The sequence below is a fragment of the Salvelinus sp. IW2-2015 genome, linkage group LG33, assembly GCF_002910315.2.
Source record: "Salvelinus sp. IW2-2015 linkage group LG33, ASM291031v2, whole genome shotgun sequence".
In the NCBI taxonomy this organism is placed as follows: Eukaryota; Metazoa; Chordata; class Actinopteri; order Salmoniformes; family Salmonidae; genus Salvelinus; species Salvelinus sp. IW2-2015.
The window spans coordinates 11308660-11319924 of NC_036872.1; positions in this window are offsets into that span (position 1 = coordinate 11308660).

Genomic DNA, 11265 nt, shown 5'->3' on the forward strand with positions numbered 1-11265 from the left:
ATTGTGAAGATGCTGGAGGAAACAGGTACAAAAGTATCTACATCCACAGTAAAACCAGTCCTATATCGACATAACCTGAAAGGCCGCTCAGCAAGGAAGAAGCCACTGCTCCAAAACTGCCATAAAAAAGCCAGACTACAGTTTGCAACTGCACAGGGGGACAAAGATCGTACTTTCTGGAGAAATGTCCTCTCGTCTGATGAAACAAAAATAGAACTGTTTGGCCATAATGACCATCGTTATAGTTGGAGGAAAAAGGGGGAGGCTTGCAAGTCAAAGAACACCATACCAACCGTGATGCACGGGGGTGGCAGCATCATGTTGTGGGTGTGCTTTGCTGCACGAGGGACTGGTGCACTTCATAAAATAGATGGCATCATGAGGACAGAAAATTATGCGGATATATTGAAGCAACATCTCAAGACATCAGTCAGGAAGTTTAAAGCTTGGTCGCAAATGGGTCTTCCAAATGGACAATGACCTCAAGCATATTTCCAAAGTTGTGGCAAAATGGCTCAAGGACAACAAAGTCAAGGTATTGGAGTGACCATCACAAAGTCCTGACCTAAATCCTATAGAAAATGTGTGGGCAGAACTGAAAAAGCGTGTGCGAGCAAGGAGGCCTACAAACCTGTCACATTTACGCCAGCTCTGTCAGGAGGAATGGGCCAAAATTCACCCAACTTATTGTGGGAAGCTTGTGGAAGGCTACCTGAAACGTTTGACCCAAGTTAAACAATTTATTAAAGGCAATGCTACCAAATACTAATTGAGTGTACGTAAACTTCTGACCCACTGGGAGTGTAATTAAATAAATAAAAGCTGAAATAAATCATTCTCTCTACTATTATTCTGACATTTCACATTCTTAAAATAAAGTGGTGATCCTATCTGACCTAAGAAGGGAATTTTTACTCTGATTAAATGTCAGGAATTGTGAAAAACTGAGTTTAAATGTATTTGGCTAAGGTGTATGTAAACTTCCGACTTCAACTGTAGAAGTGCTGGGACATTATCATTCAATTGCATTTGACATCTCATGTTTTGTCTGAGAAATGCTTCTGTTGTGCTACAGGTACTGCCTCCAAAGTGCAAACCAAGCGCTATGGGCACACTTTCTTGCTTCTAGGACAGGAACTTGTGAGAAAACAATGAAAGATATGTGGGGAAAACAGATACCCAGACGGGTTAGATTAGAAGAATTTATTCAAAATGATTTACCTTCTAATTAAAAGTCTCCTTGCCCTGGTATGTATGAATGGTTGCCTTATTTGCACACTGGACTCTTTTAGAGTGCACAAAGGATATGTCCCTTGCACCCAAAAGTTTTTGTTCCCAATATGATCAAATAGTGTTGTGTGTATGGGCCTTCAATTTTTATTTATTTAACTAGGCAAGTCAGTTAAGAACAAATTCTTATTTACAATTGACGGCCTACCCCGGCCAAACCCTAATCCGGACGACGCTGAGCCAATTGTGCGACTCCCAATCACGGCCGGTTGTGATACAGCCAGGAATCAAACCAGGGTCTGTAGTTACGCCTCTAGCACCGAGGTGCAGTGCCTTAGACCGCTGCACTACTCGGGAGCCCCTCTTAGGAGCAACTACAAATAAAATCAGTTTTCGCTTCACTAACCAAACCGTTTTTCCCCCCCAGAAACGATGTTGCTGCATTACTTGCCTATTATCATTCTTCCCTGATGATTTGCTTCAGTATTTTTCGCTTCTCTTGTTTGAACAGATGCCACCCCCCTCCAGCATGGCCCGACCCCCGGGATTGTTGTAGTACTTATTAGTACATTGAAGTAACACGCAATTATATTCATTTTAGAGTACACCCAAGTAAGTTCCCTTTTGTTAAACAAGCAACATCTAATAATATGATGTATAACTATTCCTATGGATTATAATCAATGGGCATCTTTTGTCTGAATACAGGGAATGGCATGCAAAAGGTTGTCTGAGGTAAAAGGTTGTTGCATGACTGCACTCAACAGCTCAGTCTGTAGCCTCCAATACTGTTCAAACAGCATTTTAGCAGGATGTAACCTATTGGCAAACCAAATTACAATAAAGTCATGGTGATAGTGAAAAGTTGGGTTCCTGAGTGGCGCAGCGGTCTAAGGCACAGCATCTCAGTGCTAGAGGTGTCACTACAGATCCCGGTTAAATTCCAGGCTGTATAACAACCGGCCATGACTGGGAGTCCCACAGGACGGTGCACAATTGGCACAGGTTTGGCCGGGGTAGTCCGTCATTGTAAATAAGAATTTGTTGTTAACTGATTTGCCGAGTTATATATATATATATTTTAAAATAGTCAATGGGAAACAGATTACATTTTAGGAGCCGGTCTACTTGTGAAACTTATATTAGTTTGGTGCTGGATTTATACCTCATTGTAAAATAAGAGTGGCTGACTGTTTTGCCAACAATAATTTCAGGGCGGATATGCAAAGTGTTGGCAGTCTTTAGGGCCAACACCCAATGACTGTTCTTTATAAATATTTGCCTAATTATCCATGTCAAGAAAATAAGAGACGTTATTGGCCGACTTATCCATTTCCCTATGCCTAACCTGTTATCTGACCGCTAATTCACTCCATAGAAATTCTGTGTAAATACATGTCCTTGAGCCAAGCAGCAGGTGTTATCTGTAAATAAGGATGGTTGCTCACAATGTGCTCTAAAAGCACCCGTGTCCTATTACACCCAACTGTCCATCTCAAGTTGGGAATGGCACATAATCCAAAAGGTCGTTTGAAAAATGTCCCTGAAACCACATATGGTGGCAATGAGCTTGAGCTATGACACCCTGGCATCCAGTCTCAACATGGCGTGATCCGTTTCTGAAGGTTAACTTGTGTGACTGTGAAACAAATTAACCTAAAAACTTGATAACAGTCCCCTACAGAATACTGGTTCTCTGCTATGCAAGACCCTCCTATGCAAGGGTTCCAAAATTGGGGAGCGTTGTCAAACCTTTTTTTGTTGCTTTGGGGAGGGTTGTATGTTTTTAGGGGGGGGGCACAGGGGAGGGTAGTGCGTTTTTCACCCTGGTTTAAATTCACTCCGCAGGTACTATATAATTGCTTCCATCCTAGCCAAATTTCCTCATCTGCTTGCTTGCCCCTCCCCTATATCAGGGTGTTTTGGTTCTTTCCTTATGGACTACGCTTTTCTCCACACTAAATTTTACTATACCACAGGTCAATATAGTCTACCAGTCTAACTGTCTATCCTTCCATCTCATTTGTCCAGATCTGCAATAGGTTAACTAGCAATCATATCACACATAAAAGCATTCAAAGCTGCATACATTTTCAATATGAATCCACAAGAACAAATAGCAATAGCTGAGAGGCAGCGGAGAGGCCAGATGCATTCTTACAATGGTGCCAGAGGGGATGGCTGCCGTTTTATGGGCTCCTAACCAACTGTGCTATTTTTGTGTGTTTTTTCACATTGTTCTTAACTTATTTTGTACATAATGTTGCTGCTACCGTCTCTTATGACCGAAAAGAGCTTCTGGATATAAGAACAGCGATTACTCACCTCGAACTGGACAACGTTTTTTTCTTTAATGAGTCCGACGCGAAGGATATAAAAACCGATGCTGGCACTAAGACCGTATTCAACGAGCTGTATAAGGCCATAAGCAAGCAAGAAAATGCTCATCCAGAAGTGGCGCCCCCTAGTGGCCGGGTCACTTTAATGCAGGCAAACCTTTTACCATTTTACCTCATTTCTACCAGCATGTCACATGTGCAACCAGAGGAAAAAAAACTCAAGACCACCTTTACTCCACACACAGAGACACATATAAAGCTCTCCCTCGCCCTCCATTTGGCAAATCTGACCATAATTATATCCTCCTGATTCCTGCTTACAAGCAAAAACTAAAGCAGGAAGTACCAGTGACTCACTCAATACGGAAGTGGTCAGTCAAAGCGGATGCTACGCTACAGGACTGTTTTGCTAGCACAGACTGGAATATGTTCCAATCACTGGCTACATCAATAAGTGCATCGACGACGTCGTCCCCACAGTGAATGTACATAAATATGCCAACCAGAAGCCATGGATTACAGGCAACATCCGCACCGAGCTAAAGGCTAAAGCTGCCACTTTCAAGGAGCGAGACACTAATCCAGACGCTTATAAGAAATCCTGCTATACCATCAGATGAACCATCAAACAGGCAAAGCATCAATACAGGACTAAGATTGAACCCTACTACACCGGCTCCGACGCTCGTTGGATGCGGCAGGCCTTGCAAACTATTACGGACTACAAATGGACACCCATCCACGAGCTGCACAGTGACGTGAGACTACCAGACGAGCTAAATGCCTTTTAGGCTCGCTTCGAGGCAATCAACACTGAAGCATGCATAAGAGCACCAGCTGTTCCGGACGACTGTGTGGTCACACTATCCGTAGCCGATGTGAGAAAGACCTTTAAACAGGTCAACATTCACAAGGCCGCGGGGCCAGACGGATTACCAGGACATGTTCTCAGAGCATGTGCGGACCAACTGGCAAGTGTCTTCACTGACATTTTCAACCTCTCCCTGACTGAGTCTGTAATACCTACATGTTTCAAGCAGACAACCATAATCCCTGTGCCCAAGAAAGCGAAGGTAACCTGCCTAAATGACTACCGCCCCATAGCACTCACGTCGGTAGCCATGAAGTGCTTTAAAAGGCTGGTCATGGCTCACATCAACACCATCATCCCAGAAACCCTAGACCCACTCCAATTCGCATACTGCCCCAACAGATCCACAGATGACGCAATCTCAATCGGACTCCACACTGCCCCTTTCCCACTTGGACAAAAGGAACACCTATGTGGGAATGCTGTTCATTGACTACAGCTCAGCGTTCAACACCATAGTGCCCACAAAGCTCATCACTAAGCTTAGGACCCTGGGACTAAACACCTCCCTCTGCAACTAGATCCTGGACTTCCTGACAGGCCACCACCCAGGTGGTAAGGGTAGGCAACAACACGTCTGCCACGCTGATCCTCAACACGGGGGCCCTTAAGGGGTGCGTGCTTAGTCCCCTCCTGTACTCCCTGTTCACCCACGACTGCGTGGTCAAGCATGACTCCATCATCGTCATTAAGTTTGCTGACGACACAACAGTGGTAGGCCTGATCACCGACAACGATGAGACAGCCAATAGGGAGGTCAGACACGTGGCAGTGTGGTGCCAGGACAACAACCTCTCCCTCAATGTGAGCAAGACAAAGGAGCTTATCGTGGACTACAGGAAAAGGAGGGCCAAACACGCCTCCATTAACATCGACAGGGCTGTAATGGAGTGCCCATCGGGTTGAGAGTTTCAAGTTCCTTGGTGCTCACGTCATCAATAAACTATCATGGACCAAACACACCAAGACAGTCGTAAAGAGGGCACGACAACACCTTTTCCCCTTCAGGAGAGTGAAAAGATTTGGCATGGGTCCCCAGATCCTCAAAAAGTTATACAGCTGCACCATCAAGAGCATCCTGACCGGTTGCATCACCGCCTGGTATGGCAACTGCTCGGCATCCGACCGTAAGGCGCTATAGAGGGTAGTGCGTACGGCCTAGTACATCACTGGGGCCAAGCTTCCTGCCATCCAGGACCTATATACTAGGCGGTGTCAGAGAAAGACCTTAAAAATTGTCAAAGACTCCAGTCACCCAAGTCATAAACTGTTCTCTCTGCTACCGGATGGCAAGCGGTACCAGGGCGCCAAGTGTAGATCCAAAAGGCTAATTAACAGCTTCTACCCCCAAGCCATAAGACTGCTGAACAATTAATCAAATGGCCACCCGGACTATTTACATTGCCCCCCTCCCCCTTTACCTCTACCTACATGTACAAATTACTTAAACTAACCTGTACCCTGCAAATTGACTCGGTACCTGGTACCCCCGGTAGATAGCCTAGTTATTGTTCTTTTATTGTTTTACTTTGAATTTTATTTTGTAAGTTCTTTTATTTAGTAAATATATTCTTAACTCTATTTCTTGAGCTGAATAGTTGGTTAAGGGCTTGTAAAGTAAGCATTTCACAGTAAGGTCTACACCTGTTGGATTCGGTGCACGTGACAAATACAATTTGATTTGATTTGATCACTGCACATGAAAGAACAGTGAAGACTTGAGACACGCAGCTCAAAAAAGCTCCCCTATTGATCTTGTTTAGGGACAATACAATTATCCGACCTAGACTAGCCTACAACACTAAAATGCAATGAATAATTGCATTATTGTTTTCAAGTGAGTACAAAATTCTACTCTAGGTGAAAATGTAATTTGAATAATGGCGCAACGGCCCTATGATTTAAATGTTTCATTCCATTTGGAACCGTTGTGGGTCTACTCTCGACAGTTTATAAGGTATAGAATGGCACAGTAGCAGGCCAGTCTGGCTGTATTTCTACTTCTGATACTGGGATGCGCTGTCTGCTGCAGATCATCATTCTCCCAAGTCGTCCTATAATAATGTGGCGACATATGCTCCCGGCAGGCCCAGTTATTCAGGAAAGTTTAACGAACGCTCTGCCTCCTCTCCAATCCGAGAGGCTGTTCCTCATGCCCCCTTGAACCTTGTGCTTCAATATAGCCTAAATATTTATCACTTTTGAAATGTATTATCTTTTATATGTGACTTAAACACAACCAGTCACAATGTTTTCATCTGATTAGGCTACTTCAAAAGTATTCTGTAGGCATGAGCACGTTTGTCCAAAATACAATTCCAGCAGTCTCAAAATGGCTTGACATTAACCAGGTTTACGTCCAACCTTTTGGTACATGTCGGATTAAAAATGTCACGACATCATGGGAAAGCATGCAGTTTATTAGGCTACAAATTAAATAAATGAAGATAAACTTCACAGTGTGGTGAAAGTGCATGGTGATGAGCTTGATGCTCCTTTCAATAAATACCAAGGGTCTTATTCTGCTGACATGATGATCAATGCTTGGCTGCCATTTGACAAATATAAATAATCTTGCACTTTTGTCCATAATAATATCATTGTGTATTGTAGGCTATACCCGAACTGTATCTACAAACTGTTGGCTAGAGCGCACGTGCCAATACCCGAGTGGGCACATTCGCTATACCTATACAACATTTTTTGTGACAAAATCAATTGTAGGCCTAGAGATGAAAAAAGTAAATTCGAGGGAAACAAAACTCTTATGGGGAAATGTGCATGTTGTTTTTAATGCAGATTTGAGAATATTCACATGAAAATCTGTAGCCAATGGGATGGAAACCTAGCTATAGACACCCTAAAGACTCTGGCAAGTGCGTTAGTCCAGTGTCACTGTGATTATACCTGCACATCATGGTTCACCAGCAGCCCCAAACATCTAATGAATAAGCTACCAGCCAAACAAGCTTGTAAGAATTGTGTTAAAACTCCCCACTCACACTCATCTGGAGGTCAAGCATTTGTTGTCTCTATCTCTGTAATGTGTCTGTATCTATCTACAGTTGAAGTCGGAAGTTTACATACACTTAGGTTGGAGTCATTAAAACTTGTTTTTCAACTACTCCACAAATTTCTTGTTTAACAAACTATAGTTTTGGGAAGTCGGTTAGGACATCTACTTTGTGCATGACACAAGTAATTTTTCCAACAATTGTTTACAGACAGATTATATCACTTAGAATTCATTGTATCATAATTCCAGTGGGTCAGAAGTTTACATACACTAAGTTGACTTTGCCTTTAAACAGCTTGAAAAATTCCAGAAAATGATGTCATGGCTTTAGAAGCTTCTGATAGACTAATTGACATCATTTGAGTCAATTGGAGGTGCACCTGTGGATGTATTTCAAGGCCTGCCTTCAAACTCAGTGCCTCTTTGCTTGACATCATGGGAAAATCAAAAGAAATCAGCCAAGACCCCAGAAAAAAAGTCTGGTTCATCCTTGGGAGAAATTTCCAAACGCTTGAAGGTACCACGTTCATCTGTACAAACAATAGTACACAAGTATAAACACCATGGGTCCACGAAGCCATCATACCGCGCAATTATCTATATCCACAGTAAAACGAGTCCTATATCGACATAACCTGAAAGGCCGCTCAGCAAGGAAGAAGCCACTGCTCCAAAACTGCCATAAAAAAGCCAGACTACGGTTTGCAACTGCACAGGGGGACAAAGATCGTACTTTTTGGAGAAATGTCCTCTGGTCTGATGAAACAAAAATAGAATTGTTTGGCCATAATGACCATCGTTATGTTTGCAGGAAAAAGGGGGAGGCTTGCAAGCCGAAGAACACCATCCCAACCGTGAAGCACAGTGGGGGCAGCATCATGTTGTGGGTGTGCTTTACTGCAGGAGGGACTGGTGCACTTAACAAAATAGATGGCATCATGAGGACAGAAAATTATGTGGATATATTGAAGCAACATCTCAAGACATCAGTCAGGAAGTTAAAGCTTTGTCGCAAATGGGTCTTCCAAATGGACAATGACCCCAAGCATACTACCAAAGTTGTGGCAAAATGGCTTAAGGACAACAAAGTCAAGGTAGTGGAGTAGCCATCACAAAGCCCTGACCTCAATCCCATAGAAAATGTCTGGGCAGAACTGAAAAAGCGTCTGCGAGCAAGGAGGCCTACAAACCTGACTCAGTTACACCAGCTCTGTCAGGAGGAATGGGCCAAAATTCACCCAACTTATTGTGGGAAGCTTGTGGAAGGCTACCTGAAACGTTTGACCCAAGTTAAACAATTTAAAGGCAATGCTTCTAAATACTCATTGAGTGTATGTAAACTTCTGACCCACTGGGAATATAATGAAATAAATAAAAGCTAAAATAATTATCTCTACTATTATTCTGACATTTCACATTCTTAGGATCCCCACTTTATTTTAACTGACCTAAGACAGGGAATTTTTACTCTGATTAAATGTCAGGAATTGTGAAAAAATGTGTTTAAATATATTTGGCTAAGGTGTATGTAAACTTCCGACTTCAACTGTATGTAATTGTATATGTATTTATGTAGAAAAATAGGGACCACAATGCAATCCGACAAATAAAATCAATAAATCAATCCAGACTGTGCAGAAGGCCATTTGATGAATGGAAGGACACATCATTGCAAAACACCAAACAGTTGAATGACATCCAGACATTGTCATGCCAAGCCTTTGATGCTGGGTAGGCCTACAAGGTAGGTAGGGATGCATTTTCTGTTTGTCTAGATTGACACAGTCTTTTTATAGTGGTGTTGAAAACGCAAACCATGATATTGAAGTGCCTGAAGTGGTTATGCTTTGTTCATTGGTTGTGCGATGCATTGGCACAGAAAGCTGTTGGTGGAAAATGTGTTGCATGTTTTTTTATATATTCATAAATATGGAATCAAAATGTTGAAAATCTGATTTCCCCCCTAGCGAATCATTGTCTGCAGCCGGCTCTGACCGTAGTGTAATGAAACAGGCAAGGAGAATGAGCTCATCCATGGTGGTCGGTGAACCCTCAACCTTCTGGCTCGTAGCCCTGCGTGGCATTGACTTTGCCACAAAAACATGCTGAAGTGGCAAAGTCGATATCCCCATTTATAAACACAGGGCTTCTACAGTTACTGTTATTTTTTGTCATAAACAGTATTTTGATATAATTCTATGAGGGGAGAGGGTGTGCAATTTATTTTACAGAACAAGGGAAGGGTCATGTGAAAATATTGTTTACATTGGGGAGGGGTGCACTACACAGTATAGACATACACTACCGTTCAAAAGTTTGGGGTTACTTAGAAATGTCCTTGTTTTTGAAAGAAAAGCATATTTTTTGTCCATTAAAATTATATCATATTGATCCAAAATACAGTGTAGACATTGTTAATGTTGTAAATGACTATTGTAGCTGGAAACAGACACCTCACAAGTCCTCAACTGGCAGCTTCATTAAATAGTACCCGCAAAACACCAGTCTCAACGTCAACAGTGAAGGTGCAACTCCGGGATGCTGGCCTTCTAGGCAGAGTTGAAAAGAAAAAGCCATATCTCAGACTGGCCAATAAAAATAAAAGACTAAGATGGGCAAAAGAACACAGACACTGGACAAAGGAACTCTGCCTAGACGGCCAGCATCCCAGAGTCGCCTCTTCACTGTTGACGTTGAGGCTGGTGTTTTGCGGGTACTATTTAATGAAGCTGTCGGTTGAGAACTTGTGAGGTGTCTGTTTCTCAAACTAGACACTAATGTACTTGTCCTCTTCCTCAGTTGTGCACCGGGACCTCCCAATCCTCTTTCTATTCTGGTTAGAGCAAGTTTGCACTGTTCTGTGAAGGGAGTAGTACACAGCATTGTATGACATCTTCAGTTTCTTGGCAATTTCTTACATGGAATAGCCTTCATTTCCCAGAACAAGAATAGACTGACGAGTTTCAGAAAAAAGGTATTTGTTTCTGGCCATTTTGAGCCTGTAATTGAACCCACAAATGCTGACGCTCCAGACACTCAACTAGTCTAAAGAAGGCCAGTTTTATTGCTTCTTTAATAAGCACAACAGTTTTCAGCTGTGCTAACATGATTGCAAAAGGGTTTTCTAATGATCAATTAGCCTTTTAAAATGATAAACTTGGATTAGCTAACACAACGTGCCTTTGGAACACAAGAGTGATAGGCTACAGAGGCCAATTATCAGCAACTATGTAGATATTCCATTTAAAAAATCAACGGTTTCCAGCTACAATAGTCATTTACAACATTAAGAATGTCTACACTGTATTTCAGATACATTTTCTTTTCTTTTAATTGACAAAAAAAAAGTGCTTTTCTTTCAAAAACAAGGACATTTCTAAGTGACCCCAAACTTCTGAACGGTAGTGTACATGTATCTGCATTTTGTCATTAGTGCAGAGGCAATAATCAATGGTAAGCATAGTACAGATGGGGAAAATTGTATAACATTTAACAAGGGAGAACCAGAGGATAACTATTTGCTGAAGGTAGGAATTATTGCAAGATATGTGTCTGTACCTATTTAGCATTTTCTCTTTTCCCCTCGACAATAGCTTGACTGAGTAGACTGGAGATTGCCAGTCAGCTCTCTGAACACATCTGATTCACTTTGCCATTCCCCCTTTAAACGAGCCCCGCCCCGAAATCAGTCGATCAAATTCTGCAACACGCTCAACCTCGTCTGTCCAATCATAATCCACTGGGGGTGGTCTTAGGATGGTGGTCCGGGAGGCTGTTAGCCAATAAGATGTACTGCTCAGTGAACTAAC